A 25,470-nucleotide genomic window follows, 5' to 3' on the forward strand; every position below is an offset into this window, starting at 1 on the left:
CAAGCAGGTGAAGGCTGTGAGTGGGGGTACGCACGAACCAAATGGGGCATGAAAGGAAAAGGGGAGTGTGTAGGGGAATGGAAACGAAATGAGGGTTTGGAGTGGATGGATGAGTGAGGAGATGTTAAAGGGTGGGTGTTATTAAAGTTGGGGGTTTTCTAAATAAAAGTTAAGGTTATATTATTTGTTGCAATCGTGCCCTAAATAAATGACCTTTTACACTAAATGGCTGTCACTGAATTATGTCCCGATGGAGGGGCCCGCGGAGAGAAAGAGACCCGCTCTAGTCTCTCTGCTGGTTCTTTTGGGAGAGGGAAGTGACGGCACGGGATGGGATAGGTGCAAGGTAAGTGGGGGTGGGTTTTAGGGGTGGGGAATAAAAGGGGGTCTGGGGGAGGGACCGGACTCTTTCCGCGCAGCCCATCGCGCGGTTAGGTTTGACCTCCCACCCGGCAAAGGACAAAAGATGAGAGAGGAACGAAGTCTGATTTAAGTGAAAGCAGAGGTAAGTGGGCTGATTATCAGTTAGGGCAGGTTGCAGGAAGGGGCAAACAGTAGATGGGGGAGGGTGGTGAGTCAGAAGCGGGCTTGGCTGCCCCTCCAGGGAATAAACAAACAGGTGAAGGCTGTGAGTGGGGGTACGCACGAACCAAATGGGGCATGAAAGGAAAAGGGGAGTGTGTAGGGGAATGGAAACGAAATGAGGGTTTGGAGTGGAAGGATGAGCGAGGAGATGTTAAAGGGTGAGCTGAATTATGTCCTAAAGATATTGGTGCAATATATTTGACCTGTTTTAATGGCTGACTTTATAGTTTTTACTATCTTCTTTTAATTGTTTTTTTTTATTGCTGCTGACTTTGGCAGAACTTGTATGTAACTCAGAAGGGGATATTGGATTACGTTGTGGCTGTGTTTAGCGCCACTTCCGGCGTTGCCAACTAGCTCCATCATTTTAATAGCGAAGTCCTGTCATTTTTGACGAGTCCGGTCTGGTATTTAAGGAACACTGCGGCGCGGATGCATGTTCTACAACACCCTTAAGGTATTGGTGCAAGATATTTGACTTCTTTAACGGCTGACTTTATAGTTTCTACTAACTATCTTTTATTCATTGTTTTTATTCATTACAGCTGACTTGGGAGAATTTAGATATAATTCTGAAGGGAAGGGGATGTTTGACTACATTGTGGTTGTGTTTAGCGCCACTTATGGGGATGCTGTCTAGATCCGCCATTTTGGTAGTTTGGTCTTGTCGTTTTTGCAAGTCCGGCCCGGTATTTAGGGAACACCACGGCTCGGGTGCACGTTATGCAACACCCTTAAGGTATTGGTGCAAGATATTTGACTTCTTTAACGGCTGACTTTATAGTTTCTACTAACTATCTTTTATTCATTGTTTTTATTCATTACAGCTGACTTGGGAGAATTTAGATATAATTCTGAAGGGAAGGGGATGTTTGACTACATTGTGGTTGTGTTTAGCGCCACTTATGGGGATGCTGTCTAGATCCGCCATTTTGGTAGTTTGGTCTTGTCGTTTTTGCAAGTCCGGCCCGGTATTTAGGGAACACCACGGCTCGGGTGCACGTTATGCAACACCGTTAAGTTATCAGTGCAAGATATTTGACTTCTTTTAACAGCTGACTTTATAGTTTCTACTAACTATCTTGTATTCATTGTTTTTATTAATTACAGCTGACTTGGGAGAATGTAGATATAATTCTGAAGGGAAGGGGATGTTTGACTACATTGTGGCCATGTTCAGCACCGCATCTATGGTGGCCGGCTAGATCCGACATTTTAGTGGTGTGGACTAGTAATTTTTAACAAGTCTGGACCAGTATTTAAGGAACTCCGTAGTGCGGATGCAATGCAGATACGCCACCGGCATGCCGAAGATCCGCCAAAGGCAAGCCCATCTGCTCCGTCCGCGTCTGGCCATGGTCAGGGTCTAGAAACGCTACACGTTTCAAGATGGGTGGATCTTACTCAACAGATTAACTGCTCGCAATAAAAAAATAATTCACAGAACAAGTGTAGGAAAACACTGCAAATCAATAATTCACCTTTAATATGTCAGAACTGTAAATGGAAGAGAATAGACAATAATAAATCTACTGGGGAGCTAAAACACAGGGGAATCCATATAAACTACAAATGTACCTCTGGAATTGTAAATCTCTCCCTAAGCACTACACAGAGATTTTTATGTTTTTTGGAAGAAAAAATTCTGGGTGCCATGTTTCTAACAGAAACCTAGCTCACAATCGAGTGATCCCCAGATATTGCCATGGCCCTTCCTCCCGGATAGCTAATAGCAAGTCAAAACAGAGAAGCTAAAAGAGGAGGGGGGTAGCTATAATACATAAATTAGAGTTTGCTGCAACTTTTAGTCCCATCAATATACAGGGTTGTGAGAGTCTTCAATTTACTTTAGAGGTGAGCCCGACTTTTGCCTTCAATGCGCTTATAGTTTATCACCTACCTGGATTGGTTTTTCAATTTAGCGCAGCATTACCAGTGTTGGCGGCTGGATACAGCTTGCCGAAAGCTAACTTCACCCTATTAGGAGATATCAATTTGCACTTCGGGGACACTAGCTGTGTAAATGCAAAACTTTTAATCCAAGATCTCGAAGCTCATGAACTATGACCAAATTGTAAAATTACCCACTAACAAACAGAAGCATCTTCTTGACCCAGTTTTCAGGAATATTAATGTGTTGGCTGTTGATGAGGCCCTCCCCATACCTTAATCCGATCATTCTATTGTCCCCTTTGACCTTGACATTTTAGAGGCAACAACCAGACAGGCCCTGCCTTAAAAAACCTGATTGGTTCAAGTTGAACCGGAGAGAATGCCAGGAGGCCCTGAAGGTCTCAACTCTCATTCTGAACTGATATAAGAGTTTGGAGAACTGGATTACCAACACACTTGAGCCGCATGTCCCTCTTAAAGTCCCCAGATCTAATCAAACTGAAAGTAGGGCCACCTGATACACATCATAATTAACTGGGCAGAAAAAGGAAGCAAAGAAAAAGAAAGCAGGTTTTCGGGCTGACCCGATAGCACAGAAACTGCGCTTCTGAGGGCAATAGAAGACCGTAAACTGGTCCTTGACAGGGTGGATCCGTGGCACTCAGACTCCTTGACTTGAGTGCCGTTTTTTATACGGTCTACCATACTATTCTACTGCAATACCTGGAAAGAATTGGGATCGCTTGAAGTCCATTAAGATGGCTTACTCCTTCTTGAATGAGGTTTCCAAGTCAGAGAGGGATCATGTTATTCCACCATTTCAGATGGTGAGATGTGGAGTTCCACAGGGCTCCTCACTGAACCCCACACTCTGTAATATCTATGTCCACCTGTTATCAGACATCATCGGTGCCTTTGTGTTCACAATGGTGTCATAGGCAGATTATACACAGCTGATAGTTTTCACATCGACAAACCATAACAGCTGTTTGGAGAAAGTATTCAAATGGATGGCGGGCAGTTGACTAATGCTAAACGCAGAGAAAACGGAGATGATAGTATTAGGTAACAACCCAACCCTCTGGCAACAGATCAGCTGGTCCACTGTGTTAAGGGAAGGTCCAACACCCAAGAAAGAGGTAAAGAGTTTGAGTTTCACCCTAGATAATCAGCTCTCTATGGCCTCACAGGTGAACAAGATTGCTGGCACCTGTTTTGGTCTATTGAGAGCGCTCAGGAAAACCTTAAAGTGGCTTCGGGTTGATTCCAGAAGAATTGTGATCCAGGGGCTAATCCTATCATGCCTTGATTATGGAAATTCACTTCATTTAGGTAGCCCAAAGGTGGTGACAAGAAAACGTCAAATTATCCAGAATGCCGCAGCCAGAACTCTTCCAAAATCACAGTCATTGAGGGAAGCAATTAAAACTCTTCATTGGCTGCCCATATGCAGCAGAGTCCATTTCATGGCACTCTGTTGGGTTCATCGTGCCAAATACAAGTTGGGCCCAAAAATCCTTCACCACTTGATTGAGGCTTTTCAACCTAACAGGGTCATGAGATCCTGTACACTGGCTTTTCTAGTCACAACCAGGATAAATAGATATCGGTTTGGTGGTCGATCATTTTCAAATCATGCCCCTAAGCTGTGGAACTCTCTTCCGTTCAAGCTGAGAGGTGAAAACATTTTTTTGCACTTTAGGAAACAGCTAAAAACCTATCTCTTCCCTTAATGAGTTGTGACTGTTTCTTGATGTTTTCCGCTATTGCAGGATGCTTGGCTCTGGGTAGCCATGTGCTTTACAAATTGGGTGCATTGTATTGTATTGTAAAGAGAATGGAGGAATACATTTAGGTGGTCATTACAACCCTGGCGGACGGTATTAAAGCGGTGGTAAAACCGCCAACAGGCCGGTGGTAAAAAAATTGGAATTATGACCGTGGCGGAAACCGCTAACAAAGACAGCCACTTTAACACTCAGACTGCCACGGCGGTACAGACAAACAGCGCGGCGGTCACCGCCAACAGACAGGCGGAGGACAATGTACCGCCCACAGTATCACAACCTACCGTCCGCCACCTTTTCCGGGGCGGATTCACGGCGGATAAAAACACGGTGGAAACAGCCATTTCAAAGGGAAAATGCTCACCTCTACACACTCCACGAGGAACGAGGGCACCATGGAGCCGGAACTCCATATTCTCCCTGCGATTGTCTTCCTGCTCCTATATGAGGATCATCAATGCCGGCGGCGAAGACCACGGTGAGTACTGCACCTAAGACATAGGGGAGGCAAAAACACAGGGACACACACAACCAACATCCCAACCCCCACCCCGACCCTCACCCACTACAACACACACACCAATGCATATCTATACATTACAGTAACAACCCCCAACCCCTCCGGAAGAATGCAAAGACAAAAGGAAATGAGTTGAACCATTGTAATATATCAAAATACAGTAAGCAAATATATACATATATATATACACATTAAACAAAATATACACCACGATTAATAGTGCAGGTATTGCACCATTCATTGTCCGTGGACCACTGGACCCAAAATGCATGGGCGAGGCCCACACAAGATACCCGATCAAAACGGAGAGAACACTGCAGGGGCATCAGATTGAAATACAACAGGCACCTCAGGGGGAAGGGAAGGGAAGGGTGGGCACCTCAGCCGGATGAGTGCACCACGCCAGATCCACGAGGGGGCTCCATGCCCATTGATGTATCCTGGGGAGTGCAGAGCCACAGTCTCTCAAGTCTCTGCAGTGGGTGGGTTGCCCGCTGTACCATCCTGGGGAGTGCAAAGCCACAGTCTCTCTAGTCTCTGAAGTGGGTGGGTTGCCCACTGTACCATCCTGGGGAGTGCAGAGCCACAGTCTCTCAAGTGGATAACAGTCTCCACTGGTTCTGGAGGGGGCTTTGTGCCCAGAGTGCTTCATTCTGCCAAGGACAGACGGAGTGGATGTATCTCTCCACTGATTCTGGAGGGGGCTTTGTGCCCAGAGTGCAGCACACACCCCGTGACGGTCCCAGTTGCGTCACTGCCCCTGCCGCAAATGGGCTAGCGGTGCATTCCATTGCGGTCTTTGCCCTGTTCAGCGGTCCCTGGCCTGTTCAGCGGTGCTTGAGTTGCCAGTGTCAGACCTGTTCAGCGATGCATTCCATGGCGGTCTTTGCCCTCTTCAGCGGTCCCTGGCCTGTTCAGCGGTGCTTGAGTTGCCAGTGTCAGACCTGTTCAGCTGTGCATTCCATGGCGGTCTTTGCCCTATTCAGCGGTCCCTGGCCTGTTCAGCGGAGCTTGACAAGGCAGTCCTTCATTGCCCAGCAGGGCTGTGGCTGGCGGTCCTTCATGGGTCAGCTGGGCTGTGGCTTGCGGGGCCCTCCTGGCCAGCTGGGCTGTGGCTGGCGGTGGCCTCCTGGCCAGTGACGATGGGGCTGGCCTCCTGGGCAGTGACTCTGGCGGTGGCCTCCTGGCCAGTGACGATGGGGCTGGCCTCCTGGCCAGTGACTCTGGCGGTGGCCTCCTGGCCAGTGACGATGGGGCTGGCGGTGGCCTCCTGGGCAGCGGGGATGATGGCGGTCTTCTCCGCCGTGCTGCTCCTCCCAGACTTTGGAGATTTCTTCTGCCCCTTCCCCACCTTGGGAGGAGTCACAGCTGAGTCGACACTCCCCCCGGGACCCTTGTGAGCGGCTTTGCTGACTGGAGTCTTCCCCCTCTCCCGCCGGGCACTGTCCAACTTCTGGTGCTTCACAGAGGGGGGACTGGCTGTGCTGTGGCTCCGTGCTACACTGGCCATCCTGGTGGCCGGTGCACTCCACATACCTGTAACAACAGACACCACTGGTCCTGGGGATTTTTTGGCTGAGGTGCTAGTACGGGACCTATGAGTTGGAAGGGGGGGTGGTGGGAAATAGGTTAAGGAGGGCCAGGAAACGTTTTTTGGAGACACTGGGACGGGTAGATGGAGGGGGTTTGGGAGTGGAGGAAGAGGTGGTGGTTGTAGGAGGTGTAACTTTTGTCGATTTGGGTGCAGGTGCATGGGCTGGAGGCTGTTGTGAGGTGGATGGCTGTTGGGTGGGTGTGTGCCTGCGTTTGTGTATCTTTGGAGGGGGCGTCACAGACACACTGGGAGAGGACACAGGGGACGTGTAAATGGTAGTGGGGTGGTGAGTGCACGTGAGCGGGGTGAAGTGGTGGGTGTGCTGGTGCGGGACGTAGTGGCTGTAGTGGTAGTGCATGCAGGTGTGAGTGTAGACAAGACTGGGAGGGAGGAGGGAGACGAGGAGGAGGGGGACACAGTGGAGGCAGTGGATGTTGGTGTGTCTGTATGTGTGTGATGCTTGCGTGAGTGCCTGTGGGATGTGTGGTGCTTATGTTTGCCTGAGCTTCCCTTGTGTGGTGAGGTGTGTGCAGGCTGGTCTGCAGGTGTGCTTGGGATAGGCTGGGGTACAGGGGATTGGGTCTGGGTGGAGGAAGTTGGAGGGGGGAGGCTAGATACAGGGACAATGGCTGCCATCAGTGCTGAGGCCAGAGTTTGCAGGGTTCGATGAAGGGCAGCCTGACCAGAATGAATGGCCTCAAGGAATGCATTTGTGTGTTGCAATTCCCTTTCTACACCCTGGATGGCATTCAAAATGGTAGACTGCCCAACAGTTAGAGACCTGAGGAGGTCAATGACCTCCTCACTGAGGGCAGCAGAGGTGGCAGGGGCTGATGCGCCTGGGGCGAAGGTGCTGCCCACCCTCCTGGGTGAGCGGGCACGGGGCACACGCTGAGGGGCTGCTGGGAGGGCGGTGCTGGTAGGGGGGGTGGCGGCTGTACCTGTAGAAGTGGGGGGCACAGATTTTGCCGCCACCACAAGGGAGCTCCCATCGGAGGACGAGTACGTGTCGCTGGTGGCAGATCCTGTAACTGTTGTGGTGCTCCCCTCGCCCTCCGTCCCACTGGTGTATTCTGAGTCCGTGGTGTGGCCCCCCCATGGCCATGTGGGATGCAGCTCCCTCGTGCTCCTGTGCCACTTTACCTCTGCCTGATGATGCTGATGCACACAAGAACAGGGAGACCACAAAAAGGGGAGGCGACAGAAGAAAGACAGGTTGAGTGCATGGCTTACCGCTACCGTTGGCGGACAATACAGACACAGCAGCCCCCTGCACTACGTCGCGCAGTTGGGCTCTACAGATGCAATTCCTGGGATATGGCCTACATGGCTATGGACGACATCTGCACACATAGATGACACAGGGGCATGAATACCTGTACTTGGCACTCTACATAGGTGGGGTGGGGTGCCACATGGCCTGTATTAAGGAGGGGCCTAGCCTACGGAACTCGCCCTGGCCTAGGGAAACCCACAGCCCTCCTCCCCCACCCAGACACCTTCACTGTGCGCAAAGTCCGCTGAATGATGTTGTACTCACCCCCTTGTGTCTGCTGTGATGCCCTCAAGCGCCCATCCAACTCAGGGTAGGCCACCGCCAGGATCCGGAACATCAGGCGGGTCATGGTTCGACAGGCACCTCTCCCACGTTGGGAGGCCATCCCCAGCTGAGCCTCCGCCGTCTTCTTGCTCCAGCGACGAATGTCCTCCCATCTTTTCTGGCAGTGGGTGCTCCGTAAGTGGTGGACCCCCAGGGTCCGGACATCCTTGGCGATGGCACGCCAAATATCCTTCTTCTGGTGGGCGCTGACCTACATGACATGTACAGGGGAAGAAGAGAAGTCATTACCAACTGCACCTTCTAAGTGAGTGGCCCACATCCCTACCCTTGCCATGTGGCACATGCATTCACAGTCCTTCATGCACGCAGAACTGTGCCCCCTTCATTCTTACAACCAGCCCTCTCCACACAGGCATAGCCCATACAACGTGCTCCGTGTGTACTTACCTGTTGGTCTGGAGGACCGTAGAGTAGTGTGTACTGGGGGAGGACCCCGTCCACGAGCTTCTCCAACTCCTCTGCAGTGAAGGCAGGGGCCCTTTCCCCAGACGCACGAGCCATTGTCTCTTCCAGACCGAGGTCACAGCAGCACTTGCAGTGTAGGTCCTCTCCTGTCGAAGATCAGGTATCGAGTGATTGAACAGATAGAAAATGGCGGTCACGTCCGCGGCGGTGCGTACCATCACCGCCGGCGTACATCGTCATTGGCTCCTGGGACCCATAGGGTCCAATGTTAACCAATGCAGCATTGCGCCGCGGTCTCTGACCGCCTACTGCGACGGTGTACAACGCCAGCGCAGTTACCTCACATCCCATTGTCCCACTTTAGGGGTCAGACAGCCGCCATTTCAGGGGCCCACATGGCCTAATTACCAACTGCGTCACACAGACCTAGGCCTTGTCTCACAACACAAATACAGGCCACATTTGTATGAATGGTGTTCTGTGTAGACTGTGGGTACATACCTCTGAGTTGTTTGACTCTGTGGTCGCTGTTGTCCTTCCTAGGCACCGTCCGCTGGGACATGTGAGGAGATGGCGGAATCCTTCGGTGTACCGACCGCTGGTGGACCTGTCGACAATGGAGGAAAGAAGTTTGATCATCAGCTACAGGTTTGACCGTGCCACAATCCAGGAACTGTGTGCCCAGTTGGAGCCTGACCTGATGTCAGCAATCCGCCATCCCACAGGAATCCCCCCTCAAGTGCAGGTGCTATCAGTGCTCCATTTCCTTGCAAGTGGGTCATTTCAAACAACAGTGGCCATGGCATCAGGGATGTCCCAGCCTATGTTTTACAACGTGTTGTCCAGAGTGTTATCTGCCCTGCTGAAACACATGCAGAGCTACATCGTTTTCCCTCAGGTGGAGGATTTGCCTACAGTTACAGGTGACTTCTATGCCCTTGGACATATCCCCAACATCATAGGTGCCATTGATGGGACCCATGTAGCTCTGGTCCCCCCCCAGAGGAGTGAACAGGTGTACAGGAACCGGAAGAGTTATCATTCGATGAATGTACAGATGGTATGTTTGGCAGACCAGTATATCTCCCAGGTAAATGCTATGTTCCCTGGCTCTGTGCATGACGCCTACATCCTGCGGAATAGCAGCATCCCTTATGTGATGGGTCAACTCCAGAGGCACTGTGTGTGGCTATTAGGGGACTCTGGTTACCTCAACCTGTCATGGCTACTGACCCCAGTGAGGAATCCCAGGACCAGGGCAGAGGAACGCTACAATGAGGCCCATGGGTGGACTAGGAGGGTGATCGAACGCACCTTCGGCCTCCTGAAGGCAGGTTCAGGTGCCTCCATATGACAGGTGGTTCCCTATTCTACTCACCAAAGAAGGTGTGCCAGATCATCGTGGCCTGCTGTATGCTTCACAACTTGGCTTTGCGACAACAGGTGCCTTTTCTGCAGGAGGATGGTCCAGATGACAGTGTTGTGGCAGCTGTGGAGCCTGTGGACAGTGATGAGGAGGAAGCAGAGGAAGAAGACATTGACAACAGGGACTCAGTTATCCAGCAATATTTCCAGTGACACACAGGTGAGAAAACACTCCTGCCTACTACAAGTACTTTCACACTTCTACCTCTATCCTGTCTGTCGATTTCAACCAGTATATGGTCACTGAGTTGTACATTTCCCTTACGGTTTCACAGGTGTGGTTTCCAACGTGTGTCATCTGCTTAGATTCCTCATGGACTTGAGATGTGTGACATAGGTATGTTGACATTACATTTGAAAACGCATTTTGTCACTGTCATTGCTAATACACATTTTCGAAATTACAGACGGACTCCAGATTGTTTTGTGCTTCAAGGGTGTTTATTGAAGTGCTAAATATTGGAGGGGTGTTGTAAAATGGTGAGTGGTGATGGTGGAGGAATGTCCATGGCAGAGTCTAGTCTATTAGTCTCACAGGTGTATTGCCCATATGGGCATAGGAAGTGGAGCTGGGGCAGTTCCAATATGGACAGGGTTACAAAGTGGGACACTAGGATGACAATCAGGGTGGTCTCATTTCTTGGCGGGGTCTTGGCATCGTGCTCTGTTTTGTTCCTGGATCTCAGGGACCGCTTGCGGGGTGGTTCTCCCTCTGCAGGGGGTGGGGTGCTGGTGTGGTGGTCCTGTGGCGGTGCCTCCTGTCCAATAGCGCCGGCGGAGGTGGTGAGCAGTTCATCGTCCATGCTAGTGTCAGGGGCCCCCTGGAGAGCCACAGTGTCCCTCCTGGTGTTAAGTATTTCCTTCAGCACCCTTACGATGGTGCCCAGGGCAGAGCTGATGGTTCTGAGTTCCTCCCTGAACCCCAAATACTGTTCTTCCTGCATGCACTGGGTCTCCTGAAACTTGGCCAGGACCGTTGCCATCGTCTCCTGGGAGTGGTGGTAAGCTCCCATGATGGAGGAAAGGGCCTCGTGGAGAGTGGGTTCCCTTGGCCTGTCCGCCCCCTGTCGCACAGCAGCCCTCCCAGTTCCCCTGTGTTCCTGTGCCTCCGTCCCCTGGACTGTGTGCCCACTGCCACTGCCCCCAGGTCCCTGTTGTTGTTGGGGTGGTGGGTTATCCTGGGTTCCCTGTAGTGGTGGACACACAGCTGATTGACGTGTCCTGGGTACGGAGGTATGGCCCCGCTGGGTGGGTGCTATGCTGGTGTTACCAGAGGGTGGAAGGTCTGTGGTGGGCTGTGCCTATGTGAGGGGAACCGACTGTCCTGAGGCACATGATGGTCCGGGCTGGTCATCTGGATCCAGTTGGACAGAGCTGCTGTCATCACTGTGGGCCTCTTCTGTGGGTGGGGTGGAGATGTCTGGACCCTCCTGTCTGGTGACGTTGGGTAGTGGTCCTGCAAGGGTGTAAAAGCATGATTATTGCATCTGTGTGTGTCATGGTGTGCAATGGGTGGGTCACCGTGTACCCAGTGCTAGCATTCCTGTGTGGGGGCTTGTGTGATGATGGTTGAGGGGGGTGTTATGGGTATGTACAGTGGGCATGCTTTAGTGATGGGTGTCCATGCTTTGTTTTGTCATGCAGGGCTTGGTGTTGGGATGGGTGGTTTGTGTTATTAGTACATTTGTGAGGAGTTGGAGTGATAGGGGAGGGGGCGAGGGTGGGGGTCTGTGATAGCATGCAGGTAGGGTGGGGGATATGATAGTTAAGATTTGACTTACCAGAGTCCATTCCTCCACCGACTCCTGCGAGGCCCTCAGGATGCAGAATCGCCAAGACCTGCTCCTCCCATGTTGTTAGTTGTGGGTGAGGAGGTGGGGTCCGCCGCCAGTCCGCTGTACCACGATGTGGTGTCTTGAGACCACGGAACACACCTTCCCCCGTAGGTCGCTCCACCTCTTCCTGATATCGTCCCGATTTCTTGGGTGCTGTCCCACTGCGTTGACCCGGTCGACTATTCTTCGCCATAGCTCCATCTTCCTAGCTATGGAGGTGTGCTGCACCTGTGCTCCAAATAGCTGTGGCTCTACCTGGACGATTTCCTCCACCATGACCCTGAGCTCCTCCTCCGAGAACCTGGGGTGTCTTTGCCGTGCCATGGGGTGGTGTAGGTGATGTGTGGGGTGGTGTGTGTGGTGATAAGTGTGGTGATATGTAGTGGTGTGTGGTGTTTTGTGCGTGGCAGTTGTGTGGGTAATGGTGTTGAGTGCCTGTGGCTGCTAGTTTGTTGATGGTGGTGTCTCTCTCTGGCCTTCTTTCTGTAATGGTGGTCGTAGGGGTTTGTGGGTGATGTGGGTATGTGCTTTATATTGTTTTGGGTGTGTGGGAGTGGTGTGTGTATGCATATCAGGTGTGTGTATTTTAAATTGTCCAATGTGGTGGTGTTTTGGAGATGTGTGTGTATTTTGAGCGCGGCGGTGTGTACCGCCAATGGAATACCGCGGTTGAAAGACTGCCACGTGGATTCGTGGGTCGTGATAGCATGGGTGTATTTCTGTTGGCGTGATGGTGGAGGTTTTGTTTTCGCCAGTTTATCACTGACCTTTGGTGTGGCGGACTTGTGTGGGTGTCTGAATTTTGTCGGATTTCGAGATGTGGGTCGTAAAAGCTGTGGCGGAATTCCGCGGCCGCGGCGGTGTGTTAGCGGTCTTCTGCACGGCGGTAAGCGGCTTTTACTGCCAATGTTGTAATGACCCCCATAATCATGACAGCAAATGTTCATATAGACTTGTCTTAAAAAACTACAAGAAAGCCATACGGCAAGCAAGTGTAACCAATTTAAGGTAAAACAAATAGAAGGAGCACCCAGTGCCCAGAAAGAACTATTTACAATAGTAAAAGAATTAATGAGTTTTCCTTGTGGTTCCAAGAACCCCCTCTCCCACCTTGATGTAATTCGTTAGCATACTTTTTTCTTGAAAAAGTCAATGAAATGTTTTATTTACTACCATTGCTTACTGTCACTAGGTGTCCCTCGAAATAAAGAGGGTAGGCCCTACTTTGTCATCCTTCCCTGCCATGGGACAGGAAGAGATGGAAACCATCCTCAGCTCTAACAAATCAGGCCCCCTGCAGTCCCTGTCCCCTTGATGTTCTAGTCCAGGGCGGCCCCCTACTCATGACTCCTCTTCGAGGCATACTCAATCATTCATTGGAAACAGGTTGCATTCCACAAAAATGGAAACATGCAATAGTAAAACTGCTGTTAAAAATGTCAACAGCAGATCCCTTGTTAGCAGAGAGCTATAGGCCAATCTTATTGCTTCCAGTAGCTAGCAAAATATTAGAAAAGAATGGTATTAAGTACCTGTCTCCTTTTCTGGAATCTCAGGAGATTCTTCATCCTATGCAGACAGGTTTCAGGACAGGAAGAAGCACAGAAATGGCGCTGCTGATAGCAACCGAGAAACCTAGGGCTATTTTAGATCAAGGTGGCTTTGCAACTATAAATATGCTAGACCTGTGTGCAGCATTTGATATGGTGTCACATCCTACACTCACACATAGGATGGAGGAAGTGGGGATTACAAATTATGCCATTTAATGGTTTAAAGCATTCTTGTGTAACAGAAGTTTCGAGGTGTGTGAAGGTTCGTCATACTCTGCAATTAAATCCATCCAGTGCGGAGTTCCGAAAGGATCTTCTCTTAGTCCCACACTTTTCAGACTGTATTTGTTACCCTTTGCAGAAATTGTACGATCAAATGGCTTTGCATAGTGTCTTATGCGATTGACACACAGATCATCATGGCTTTCATACCAGAAGTCAGTCAACTCTCTACCACCCTCAAAAATATTTAAACAAGGTAACAGGTTGCATGACCATCACCAGCTTAAAATGTAATGGTGACAAAACTGAGGTGCTGTTAGTAGTCAAGAACAAGTCTAGGTGGCTGGACCTATCTTGGCCAGAACAACGAGGAGACCTCCCTAAGCCGGCCAACGCAGTGAAAAAACCTGGGCTTTTGGATTGATGAAAACCTTTCAGTGGAAACACAGGCCACAAAATTAGCCAGCTCATGCTTTGGAACTCTCAGATCCCTAAGAAGACTCCTATACTTACGGTTTAAATCAACTAGGAGAGTTTTGGTGCAAGTTCTTCTAAACTCTAGACTAAATTATAGGAACTCCCTCTTTTTAGGGAGTCCGAAATGTGTAATAAAAAGAATGCAAGTGGTACAGAATGCCAGAGTTCAGCTTAAAATACCAATTCCAATTAATTCTAGTGATCTGAGAGCGAGATATTGTTAATTTTGTTCAAGCGCATACCTATTGAAAATACTCCTAATTCTCTGACACAACTCTTTTAGAAGCGGGCATCATGTTTTTATGCAAATGATTTCGTCCTGAAGACGGTCTCATGGATTATTCTCTTGTGAGACCAAAATATCAACACATGGCCCATCTTTCTTTGGGAATTGTTTCGGACCCATGAACTCTTGCCACGTCATTCAGACTGCATTTAATTGTGACTTTTAGAAAGTGGCCATTGAGTACATTGTTATGTCTTAAATACCATTTTGCAACTATATATTACTGTATTAGTTCAGAAAACGCCACTGTATGAGAAACAATCCTTATAGAACACCTAACTAGATGTATTTCAGAGCAGATTCTGAAATTGTTTACCAATACAGATTATTGGAAGATAAACCTGCGTTCGACAACTATTTTCTGTGGTTCATTTCTATGTATTCTAAAGGAATCATGTTATTTTCAAAACTTCAGTAAGCGTAGGACAAATGTCACTGTAGGGCATAGACTCATTGATTTTAATAACAGACTGCTTAAAGAAACAAGTTCCCTTGTATCGCATAAATATGGTACATTCATGCCCTTTCTTTTTGACACAGGGCAGCGCTGTAAGATGACTTGCTGTACTGCCATGTGCACAAATTTAGCAAATTTGGCCCAAAATGTTTTAGGTTTTAAAGTTTTGATTCAATAAAGGTGGCTTAAAGTGTACCACTGTTTTATCATAAATACAGAATGTTTTCACTATAGTTGTTCATTAGAACAATGTGGGAAGTTGCAGTTCATCACTAGAGAGTTAGCTGACAGACTGCTGCTGGTATTGGAAATACGTGTTTCACTCTGCAAGTCAGACTATTTACTGACATTGATGGGAAAGAAATTTGAGAGCTCATAGAAAAAGTGCCCTCATTTAAGCTTTCTACAGCACTATCCTTAATTCAGTTGACAAAAAGAACTCCCTGTTTTTTTTTTCATTTCTAGAAGAAATGCTTCAAGTGTGTCACAGTTTTATCATAAATGCAGACGATTAGTTCTCTAGTTGTTCATTAGAACACTGTGGGAGTTCCACACTGGTGAGCCAATTGGCAGGCTTCAGCTGCTGTTGGGAGAACTTGTTTAACTCAAGTTGCCAGCTTGTATCCTCACATGCCTTCAGAAGATAGAATGAATTTATAGAAAACGTGTTCTTGTGAGGCACAACTGAGAGCTAAAATGAGGGCAAATTCTCTGTAAGTTCACATTATTTTCCTCAACCATTTAAGAATAAGGCCTAATATTGTAAACACAACATGTACTTACAATGGCAGGATTTCAGTTGTTTTGCCTGTGTTGTACTGTAGCCTCACTACAGAGTTCTAATAAAATCTAAAGCACTAACATTTTGTATTCAATACAAAATTGAGATACTCTTGAAAGGCATTTCATTGGAATAAGATGTTGTATATGATAGATAGATAGATAGATAGATAGATAGATAGATAGATAGATAGATAGATAGATAGATAGATAGATTATTCCATGAAGAAAACAAATGTAAAAGTAATGTTATAGTCAGGTTAGATGCTAAGACTTTAACTTGTGTCAAAAAATGAAATTCATTGGAAAAAGTGGTTAAAGTGGTATTATAGTTAGGCATTCAAATAAGGCACTAGCTAATGTTAAAAAAAAAACTGAAATATTTCAGTTATAGTTTATTTACTCTACTATTATGTGCCCCCATCATGCACTGATGATGACCTCACGTATTACATCACTCATGACATTTTAAATTACCTAATTTGCTACAACACTCATCTCATAACAGTCACAGCTTCTGGCCATACAATCCGCATCAGGATTTGGACTCACCTATTACCAAGCCTTCATCCACTTCTTCATGACCACCTAATACACTACTTGCTCCGCCTTCAGCCCTTCATAACAAAGATTGACAAAAAGGTATGTTATTCAGTGATGTCCAGTGGCCGGCACTCCGCATGTGACCTACCCCTCTGCACCCATTCTTTGGCAGAGAACACATAAAAAGGCAATGACATTCATCAAAAGTGCTTCTCTTCTTATAAATCCTCTTTATTTTGCAGCTTTTGAAAGCTTATAGGCAAGCTTACATGAGTCCATCCATCTATTTAGGTTATTTTATTACCTCTCATTCACAAAGCTTACAGCACACTGTCAAAATTATTGGGCGATCTCATTAGTAATTTCAACAATGTTGTTATTTAAATATAATAATCAGTGATGTCATGAATGATACAACTTAATATGCCATGAGTGATGTTATATGTGAGGGCATAAACACTTCATGGTTGGGGTGGGCGCAGCTTACGGAGTTTCAATTTGTGGAATTCTGTGACATTCCATTGAAACTCTGCAAGTTTCGTCAGAGTTCAATGAGTGGCGGAATTTTGGCACGTTGCATGGCTCACTCTGATTTTTAGCACCAGGAGCTTATTCCATGCTGTAAAATCAGTGCAAATTGCACCATGCGGTACGCCAGAGGGTGCTACGTCTTTCGGCTGCTCAAGTAAATCTTTCACTAGAGGAGCAGCTTTCTTAACACGAATGATAGTGACCTTCCACAACTGCCAGCATTGAAAAATTGTGCAGGGACTTTTTTCTAGTGCTTGATTTCCTCATTCACACTGACCAACTTAAGGTTGGCGAGCCATGCGAGAAAAAAATCCACCTTTCGGCAGTTGCCAGAGTTTTTTCAGAACTCTGTGCTCCAGACTGAGTGCAGAGTGGGCAAAACTCCATGAACTCTGCTGGCGGAGAGGAGTTAACTGCTGTCCCATGATCATGATGGGGGCACAACTTATAGATAGTTCTCTAAGTTATAACTAGCATATTGAAATGTTTTTGGGTGTTTTAACAATAGTTTTCGTCTCATTCCAAATCCTAAATAGTGAAAGATACATATATAAATTATATTTATTTTGGAAAAAGCCAATGAAGAGGGGGAACAATGGATGAACGGGCAGGAGGGGCATGAGAGGTTGTGAGCAGATGGTGGAGAGAGTGAGGAAGCCACACACTCCTATACAACAGCAGGGTACAGGGGAAGTCATCAAATCAGGAGCATCAAACAGGAATAGGCAATAAAAACATTCAATCATGACAAAGGCCCTCATTACATCCCTGGCGGACCGAGGTATTCTGGAGAAAGGTACTGCCAACAGGCTGGCGGTACCTTTCCCCAAAATATGACATTGGCACTAATGTACCACTCCGTCTGAAAGGGCGGTAACAGCTGCTAGGCTGGAGACTAGTCTCCAGCCAGGCGGCTGTCACTGTCCCACCCGTGGGATAATGATTCCGCCTACTGCCATGGTTTTCGTGGCAATCTTACCGCCATTAAAACCATGGCGGTAGGCACTATCAGTGCCAGGGAATTCCTTCCCTGACACTGATAGGGGTCTCCCCCTCCCCAGAGCCCTCCCCAGCCCTTACCCTTCCCCTCACGACCCCCAGACATACACGCACATCCGCGCACCAACATACACATGCAAACCCACATTCACCCACGTATCAACACACACGGACATACATTCTAGCACACACGCATTCACACCACACAACATACATGCACACTCACACCCATTCATGCACACAAGCATTCCACACTCCACACACCCACAATCATATACTCACACACACACCCACCTCCCTCCCCTGTCGGAGCACCCGACTTACCTGCTTGCAGTTGGTCCTCCGGCAGGACACGGGACGCGGCACTGCTGCCAGCAGCAGCGTCCGCCAGCAGAACACCGCCAGCAGTTGGTTTATAGACAGTGCCCTGAGGGTGCACCGGGCCTGTAGGCCTGCTGTTTGCGCCCCCTCAGGGCATAATTGTATTATGGAAGGTGCTCCAGATAATTTTGTGGCCTCTTCTGTAATACTGATAGCGTTGGCGCACCAATGCCATCCTGAGAGGACGTTCTCCCATTTGAATGGGGAATCACTTTGCACCGACAGTCCGCCACAAAAAGGTAGCCCTCTCAGTGCACCCCCTGAGGGTAGGGTCGACTTTAGGGCAGTGTGACCGGTGCAACCGCGGCTCTAGTGCTGACCTCAGAGGGTGCTGTGTTTAGAAATGACTTACAGGTTTACAAGCACCTGCTGAAGAGTTTCTTGTGTGTCCAGCAGATTTCAGACAGCAATGAAAATGTCAAGATAAGTGACTAATGTTCCTGATGGTGAGTGATTGAAGTTTTGTCTAGTGGCAGTTTTGACTCATCATAGAGTAGCCCAGAGGGTTATTATTCCTGCTGTAAAGAATGTGTATTATGCAGAACACAGAACTGTATTTTAATGTAGATAGCTCAGTGTGTTAGTGCTCTTGTCATAGAGATGCTTTTGTTACTTGCATTTGATAAGTTGCAATCCTAATATGGCACAGTGACCTATAAACTGTCATCAATGAGCTGCAGGCAAATTGCATGGTATAGGTTCGAATGCTATGTTTTTCTCTAGTCTTTCATTATTTATTCTTAATGTTTATTTGGGTAGAAATACATTTGAATTTGTAAGGCCAAACCCAACCAGTGCTTTAAAACATATGAACTGTAGGTGAGAAATGGGCTAGGGAGGAATTAAGAGGCAGTGATGGAGGGTGGCAGTGAGGGAATCCGTGGAGAAGAAGGGTCGCCAAGACAAATTGTTGCTGTGGGTGCCACCAGCACCAAAGACGGCCCTGCCTGAGTGCACACCTTTTCAGGAGTGAAAGGGGGTCCCATGGACCCACCAGACACCCCCAGCAGGTGGGCGCAGTCATGCACTGTACCCACCTGCATGGAGACCACTAGCTCCTCTCTAAAGTGCAGGTGGGTGCCCTCCCTATGGAGAAACACTGAGCGGCTTTGAAGCGGCTGCTCCCTATTCCACTGAATGCACTGGCCCAAGGGTAGTTCGCTGCTTGCTCGAGGACAGCACATTCGTCATCTTAGAATGCACTGTTCCTGTTTGCTCCCAATGCGCTTGTTTAAAGGTGCGCCATGGCGCAAACAAAGACGTTGCCCCTATCAGTAATACGGGCCCTCAAGTACCATTGCAGCTTCCAAGGAACAGCCACCTCAGAGGAGGTGTTTAATTATCCAAAAACATGCAGTTGCGTGTCTTCGTCACCCTTTGCAAAAAAAACTGTCCTAAAACACGCAGGACCTGCCTGCCCCTGTAACAAAATTCACTCACATGTAAAATTACACCGCAGTAGTGTTTTTGTATGTAACTTTGAGTGCATATTCAAATATTGTGAATCAAAAAGCTGAATCCACACAAGGTGTCAGGTGCGAATCGCAGGGTCTGAGTGCTGCTATCCGAGCAGCTGCTGCGGCACTGAGCAGACGACACATCGGCCGAAAGCTGATTCTTTGAGCGTTCTTTATAGTGCGCTGATACCTTTTTTGTAATTTTGCGCGGACGAAGCCCTGAGGCACCTCAGGGTTTACGCGAGCCCCAGATTACATTACACATTTTTTGAAAGGAGAAGTCGTGGACTAGATGAAAGGCTCAGCTCTATAATGTCGACTCTGTTTAATTGATATTCTGTTACTTGCTGTACCGCGTATGTACCATCGCTCTTTTTAGGAAGCACTCACATGAGGGAGCGTGAGTGATGGTCTCTGACGTCAGAGCTCATCCCCATCACTGGGTTGCGGTGTCCTTCTTCCACCCACCCTAGCACCGGAGAGTGGAAAGCTAGTGCTGACGGACCCGTGAGAGACGCGGGAGTTCCCCGTGAGTCATGAATGACCAGTCAACCCTCTCCTACGGCTGCCGCCCACATGTGCCACCGCCACGTCCTGCTAATTACCTTTTCACACTCTCCTAAGAAAAGATCACCAAGTTACCCACACGTCTCAGAAAAATAAGGAAATCACAACCATTCCTACATTGTGCTTTTTCTGTTGTCTTCGCTACATTTTCATCACTTTTATCTCCACAATGTCAACTTCAAGTATTAGTAACGTTGTTTCCGTACAATGGTGGGTTTGTGTGCCTTTACGCGGATGTGTGTCGGTTTGTGTGTGGATGTAGTCTTTACGTGTGTTGATGTATGTCTGTACCTACATAATATACGTGTGCGGTATGCCAGCGTGTTTGTGTGAGCGCGTACTTGTGTTTGTGGTGCTCACTTAGGTTTGTAACTGTTTGTGGATATACCTCTGTGTTTCTACTTCCCCGCTTACGCGTGTGTTTTAAGACTATGGGGCACATTTATACTCTGTTTGCGCCGGAATTGCGTCCTTTTTTTTGACGCAATTCCGACGCAAAACTAACTCCATATTTATACTTTGGCGTTAGAAGCGTCTAGCGCCAAAGTCCATGGAGTTTGCGTCATTTTTTAGCGTGGACACCTACTTTGCGTTAATGAGATGCAAGGTAGGCGTTCCCGTCTAAAAAATTGACTCCGAGGCATGTGCGCCGTATTTACACTCCCGGGCAAAATTCACGCCCGGGAGTGGGCGGGTCAAAAAAAATGACGTACGGCCGCTTTTGCACCGTTTTTTAGCGCCTGGAAAAGGCAGGCGTTAAGGGACCTGTGGGCTCTGAAGGAGCCCAGAGGTGCCCTCCCATGCCCCCAGGGACACCCCCTGTCACCCTTGCCCACCCCAGGAGGACACCCAAGGCTGGAGGGACCCATCCCAGGGACATTAAGGTAAGTTCAGGTAAGTATTATTATTATTTTTTTGTGTGGCATAGGGGGGCCTGATTTGTGCCCCCCTACATGCCACTATGCCCAATGGCCATGCCCAGGGGACAGAAGTCCCCTGGGCATGGCCATTGGGCAAGGGGGCATGACTCCTGTCTTTGCTAAGACAGGAGTCATTTCTATGGGGGTTGGGAGTCGAAAAAAATGGCGCAAATCGGGTTGAGGCGAAAAAGTTGCCTCAGCCTGACTTGCCCCATTTTTCGGCGCCCAAGCTCCATATCCCCCTACGCCGGCGCTGCCTGGTGTACGTCGTTTTTTTCCACGCACACCAGGCAGCGCCGGCGGCTAACGTCATTGATTAAATACGGCACCCGCATGGCGCTTCAGAATGGCGTTAGCCGGCGCTAATTTTTTTGACGCAAAACTGCGTTAGCGCAGTTTTGCGTCAAAAAGTATAAATATGGCCCTATGTTTACGTACGTTTGGGTGGGCGCAGGTGTGCGTAAACACCAACGGTCCAACGATTTAATGTATCAATTTCTCTTGCACTGTGCACACCGTTTTAGCTTAACATGTGACATGTCGTGCGAGTGTCTGTGTAAGAGAGGGCTTGAAAGTTATGACGACCTGAGGTTACAAAGAACAGGAATCTGGTGAGCGCGGTCAAGTAGTCTGTCTTGTCGCCGATGTTTTATTCTAAGAATAGGTGCCTGGATCTGGCAGAATAGTTGCCTGGATCTGGCATTGGGTGGATATAAATTGCAAAACAACTTTTTGCGACCTGCCTGTACTTTTGTAATACTACATAGTGCGAATAATAGGTCATGTAGAAAAATGTCCTGTTTCACGGGACCCAAGTGCGAATACCCATTTGGCTAGTACTGATAGGATGCTGGCCTGCATGGAATGGCAAACCATCACCTTTGTGTTCGCATTCCCGAAGGAAAACATTAGATTTTTTGAAGTAAACGGAGTTCCTTAGAGGAACTTGTGAGCTTTAAAAAACACAAGGACCATATTTATGAAAGGTTTGCGCTGCCTTAGCCTAACTTAACTCCATATCTGTATTTTGATGCTAGACCTTTCTAGTGTCAAAACATCATAGCGTCATTTTTTGGGAGCGCCAACCCATTTTGGATTGTATTGCGACAAAGATATGCAAGGTAGGCGTTCCCTTCCAAAAAATTACGCAAGCCCTCCAGCTCCATATTTACCTCCTTATGCAAAAACGACGCACATTAAGGAGGCGGACCTAAAAAATGACACTAAGGTCATTTTAGCGCCAAAATGTAACTCCTGGTCAGGCCAGGCATTAAAGTGATGTTGGGCACATTTCCATAGGGAAACACATTGGAGTCCACCATGGTGTCACTATTTTGGGCACATAGAGGCCCACCCCAACCCCCAGCATCACCACCACCCACACCACAGGGACACTACAAGTGGAGGTAGCCCATCTTCCAAAAGTATACATGCTTGTCTGTTGTGTGCCACTGGGGACCTCTTACATGGGGCCCCCTGGCTGGCACTCATTCTGTTTGAGTTGTCCTGGGGACACTGGTCCCCTGTGTTGGACATTGTGGTTGTGGTAGTGTCTCTTGTCTATTCTTAGACAGGTGTAATTATTTGGCTGCTTGTGCGACCGAAAAATGACGCAAGGCTGACTAGCGGCAGAATTTTTTCCGCTAATCTGTCCAGCGTCATTTTTGGCCCACTAGCGCCATTTTTTGTAATGCCATCATCACCGGCTAGCAGCATTTTCTATGATGCTAACCATTCCTTAGCACCATTGTACGGCATTTTTTAAATATGGCACACAGATGGTGCTAGGGAATGATGGTAGCTCATGTTAAATATTTTGACGCACAACTGTGCTAGGGCAGTTGTGCATCATTTTACATAAATATGGGCCATAGGGGAATATTTACAAGAAAGTTGCTCATCGGCCCGATGCACCACTTTCCTTGTGTTGCTCCTGCCCCCACCTAACAACACCATTATTGCTGCATATTTACAATATGGCACACCATAGCGGTCGTTAGGACAATAGCTTCAAAATGTTTGATGCTATTTGGCACTTTGCTGCACTAGCGTCAACATTTTTGCAGAGCACAGGGAGGCCCATCGATTAAAATGGGTGCACCATTTTAAACGCCTGCTTTGAGCAGGCGTAAAAATGACAGAAAGAATGGTGCAGTGAAATGTTGGCAATTTCACTGCACCCTTTTTTTGAGCCTCCCTGCTGCATCAGAACGCCACCCATTGCGTATATTAAGCCTTACACAGGCCTACTGTGGTGCTAGGGTTTACAAAGTTGCTCAATGCAAGCCTCCTCAACGCCACCTTAGCATTAAAAAAATGACGCTAGAGCAGGGCAAGGTAGCGCTAGGGGCTTGTAAATATGCCCCATAGGATCAGATTTACAAATAAGTCACGCAAGGCAGCACAGCAAATCAAGTTGCCGCGCTGCTGACCAGGAGAGAGAAGAACAGGGCAATATCACTAAGATGTTGCGCTGTGATGTTCTCTCCCTGTGCTGCCACACTTTATGCTGCTATGCGCAAGGGTGTCTGTGTTATTGTCAGCATACCTTTAGTGCAGGAAGGAGTCCCTTCCTGTACAAAATCTACGTTTGAAAACATTTTCCTCTTTGCACATGTGCCCTGAGGCAAAGTCTTTGTATATTTGGGCCATAATGTTTCTCATTTAGGAACACGTTAATGGTGCTATCCCATCCCCTATTCCCCCTCTCTCTCCCCCCAACCAGGGCCACCTGCCACCATTCTCAAAGGAAGCGCTTCCAACAGGGGCAACTTTCTATTTGCAAATTCGTTACCAGCTCATTTCTGTTGTCAGTAACTTTTTAATGGTTTGTGTGACAGTAGTTGCGATCAAAAGCCAATGATAGTCTCAAAGGGAATCACAATTAGGAGGGAGATGTCTTTTTCAGCCCCAATCCTGCTTGTAAATCGAACGAGTCGTAAAATCCTTTTTTGTTTATTCTGAAAAGCATTTCTGATTTTTAAACATGGTTTGGTGGATTAAGGGCCAGATGTACCAAAGGATTTTACCCATTCTGTGTCTATGGGAAAATGCTTTAGTACATATGGCCCTAAGAAACGTCACGTTGTGGTCGCAGACCCTGTCACAGGGTTTGTAACTGCCAATCCGTTCCAAAAATCTTATTAATGTTGCTTTTAATTAGCACATACCTAAAGGCTTTAAAAGATTGTCGCCGAATAACAACTTCCTTCTTTCCATTATAGCAGCTTCATGAGATTTCACCAGTATTTTGCCTCTTGAGCATAATACATAATTTGAGCTTCTCGTTTTGCACTCCTCTCTTCCTTTGGCGTGTCTGTAACTGCTCTCAAGTAGTTTTTTTTCCTGTCACTCTTCACACTCCCATCAGGAACAGTATTGCTCATTTTTGACTTCTCTTAATAATAATAGCATGTCTCAGCCGGTATACCTGGCCCACTTCTGTAATTATGTCATTTCACCCTATTTTTTCTTGCAGTTTCTTTGGGTTTCAGGCTCATTCCTACACTTATAAAATACTAGATGTAGTTTTCGTTTTCTACGATGCCCTAGAGAATCGCCTCTTGAATGCCCATGACACTTGGAACCTGGACTATGGCACAAGACATGGTACACTCAGGTGGACATCATCCACCCACTATTTTCACAGGGTGGACACCGCCACACTGCCAAGAAATTGGTCCCCATTGTATAATATGCTGAACTAGTCCCCCTGTAATTTTCAAACACTGGGGAACATTCAGCAGCACCTGCTCGTAGTCTGCTTTCATTCCGGGCATCAAAGTTCAAGCCGGGGTGGGGGGGGGTGTATTGTTATTTCAGACTCCAGCTGGGCCATAACCAAGACTGACCTTAAAGGGCCATTTGGCCTCCTTTTGTTCAAGGGTCCAGGCTGGGAGCTAGCTGGAGCCCAATACCAAGCTGTAATTGGAATGGAAGTAAAAACAAAAGCAGACGGCTTGTTAGCACTTCACAAGTAGTAAGAGACCCCCAATTGTTACATGCTATGCTTTGCAGAACACACTGCTTTGAGTCAAAACTGGGACTAGACTAATCACAGATCTTGTCAACAAGAGTGTTAACCACCAGAATTAACTTTCCATTATTACTATTCCCTTAGATTTACTGACAACACAAAGATATGTGCAGCAGCTACCCTAACCCCATAAGATATTTTAAAAATCAGACTTTGTAAACACTTGAACCGAACAGATTTACTGTCACATTTCTTCTTGTTGCCAATTTCTTTGTGGCAGAGATTTAAAAAATACATGCATACGTTGAGGCCTAGAGTTTTCATCAAGCTGCATCACTTTTCTGGCACAACCCTGACATAATGTATATGTTGGGGATCTACAGTGCTACACAAATCCAGTTTGTGTAGCTTGATAAAAAAAAAAAAACGGATACCAGGCAGCACATTGCCCTGCCTTGCGTTACCTTGTGCATGTAGACATTACATGGGTGGTGCTTGGGCATTCCTACGCATCCACCCATGTATTCTGATCCGAACCCATATTTACAAAGATTTGTAATCATAGGTTTGCACCAAACGGTGGAGCCTACCGGAGACTGGCGTAACAAGGAGAAATTATGGGGCATATTTATACTCCGTTTGTGCCGATTGTGCGT

The sequence above is a fragment of the Pleurodeles waltl genome, chromosome 6 (genome assembly GCF_031143425.1).
Source record: "Pleurodeles waltl isolate 20211129_DDA chromosome 6, aPleWal1.hap1.20221129, whole genome shotgun sequence".
Taxonomy (NCBI): domain Eukaryota; kingdom Metazoa; phylum Chordata; class Amphibia; order Caudata; family Salamandridae; genus Pleurodeles; species Pleurodeles waltl.